Source organism: Heteronotia binoei, chromosome 13 (genome assembly GCF_032191835.1).
Source record: "Heteronotia binoei isolate CCM8104 ecotype False Entrance Well chromosome 13, APGP_CSIRO_Hbin_v1, whole genome shotgun sequence".
Lineage (NCBI taxonomy): Eukaryota > Metazoa > Chordata > Lepidosauria > Squamata > Gekkonidae > Heteronotia > Heteronotia binoei.
In genome coordinates this window covers 14,991,974-14,993,935 of record NC_083235.1, presented here as the reverse complement: position 1 = coordinate 14,993,935, position 1,962 = coordinate 14,991,974, and positions in this window count along the sequence as shown.

Genomic DNA, 1,962 nt, shown 5'->3' with positions numbered 1-1,962 from the left:
GCTAAGACAAAAATGTGTGAGTCAGAGGCTAAAAAACTGTGAGCTAGCTCATAGGAACTTGGCATACAGGGAATGCTGGAGACCACCAAGGAATACTAGCGTTGTGACATGGAGGCAGGCAATGGCAAACCACCTCTGAACATCTCTTGCCTTGAAAACCAGTAGGGCTGTCAAGTTCCTGGGCCGGGTGGGGGTTCTCCCGTCCTGGAGGTTCCCAACCCACTGGCCCACATTGGGCTGGTGGGGGATCCTCCCCTGACATCGCTGACATGATGTCACTCAGAAGTGACATCGCCCTCTGGCCACTCTAGGAGCATCTGGGGAAACTCTACGGTTTTCCTGGACACTCTAGCAATTTGGGAGGAAAACTCCATGGTACCGGATCGCGGGGGGACTTGGCAACCCTAAAAACCGCACAGGGGTTGCCACAAGTCAGCTGTTATTTGATGGCCAAAAAAATGCCAGGTTAGGAGATTCCTTGAGATTGAGAGGTGGAACCTGGGGAAGGAAGAGAATTCAGTAGGACTGTGATGCCCTCGGGTCTACCCTCTAAGGCAGCCATTTTTCTCCAAGGGAACTGATCTCTATAATTGTAATTCCAAGAGACCTTCAGGCTCCTCCAGGGGCCTGGCAACCGTGCAATTTGAGAGATTAAAAAATGCCAAAGCCAATGATGCAAGTAAAGGAAAAATGCATTTTATTACTCAGCTGAAAATTCCCTACACGCTTCACCAACAGCCTTCTTCAGGGGGATCTGTTATTTTTCAGCTGTTTATTGAAGGAATGTCGAAAGGCTAACAGAATCCTTTGAAGAAGCCTGTTAAGTAAATTTTCAGGATAGATAGACAGAAAGAAATATGAGAGAGAGGGAGAGGGGGGGAGAGAGATGATAGGGCTTTTTTGCAGAAAAAGCCCAGCAGGAACTCATTTACATATTAAGCCACACCCCTTGACATCAACTGTGTTCCTGTGCCCCAAAAGAAGGTGCCCCTATCCATTATTCCCAATGGAGGCAAGCTGTGTGGTCCCTTTAAATGTGATGGCCAGAACTCCCTTTAGAGTTCAATTATGCTTGTCCCAGCCTTGCTGCTGGCTCCACCCCCAATGTGTCCTGGCTCCATCCTCAATGTGTCCTGGCTCCACCCCCAAAGTCCGCAGATATTTCTTGAATTGGACTTGGCAACCGTAGTCCCCCGTGGTCACACAGACCCCATAACTTTCTTCCCCTCGTGACTCTTCTCCAGCCGCTGCAGAGGCTTTCCGCTTCTTCTGCTACTGCTGCTCCCGTACGAGCAAGATCAGTGCTTTTCAAGGCGCCCTGATGGCACACAAAAATGTTAGCAGCAGAGGAATCCCCACTTTTTTCACACTTTCCCTGGACAGCACATATTTCTCTAGGATGGCACAAACCGAACACGATCGAAAGGTTCCATGGCTTCTTCCCTTTTGGATTGCGCCACAATCGAAGCATTTAGCCAGGTCTGAAGGCAAACAGGTAATCCCCATTTGAAAGCTTGGAGATTGCTTTTTTCCCATGGCCAAAGCAAGAGAAAACGTTCTTAAGGGAAAAAAAGAAAGGTGCCAAGGATCCAGACAGCTAGGATTTCTGCATGAGTTAACAAAGCACAGGTTGTTTTCTGTGACAGGGGCTTCACTTTACGTTCCTCTGTTCTTCCTACCTGTGCGTTGGCCTCAGAAAGGGAACTGCTTAAAAATAGAGAGAAAAAACCCTCATGATTATATGGCGAGGAGAAAGAAAAGGCGATGAAGGGGTTGGCTGAAAGATAATATGACCTTTAGAAAGTTAGAAGCGGAAGATTATCTTTGGAATTTTCAAGAACAAAGGTGTGAAAAGAGTTAGGATTACAGCCTTGCACTTTAAAACCAGCAAAGGCATCCAGGTGCACCGAAGAGAAAAAGCCACTAGAACTCAGAGAGTCTGTACGGACTGCTGGAATGGTG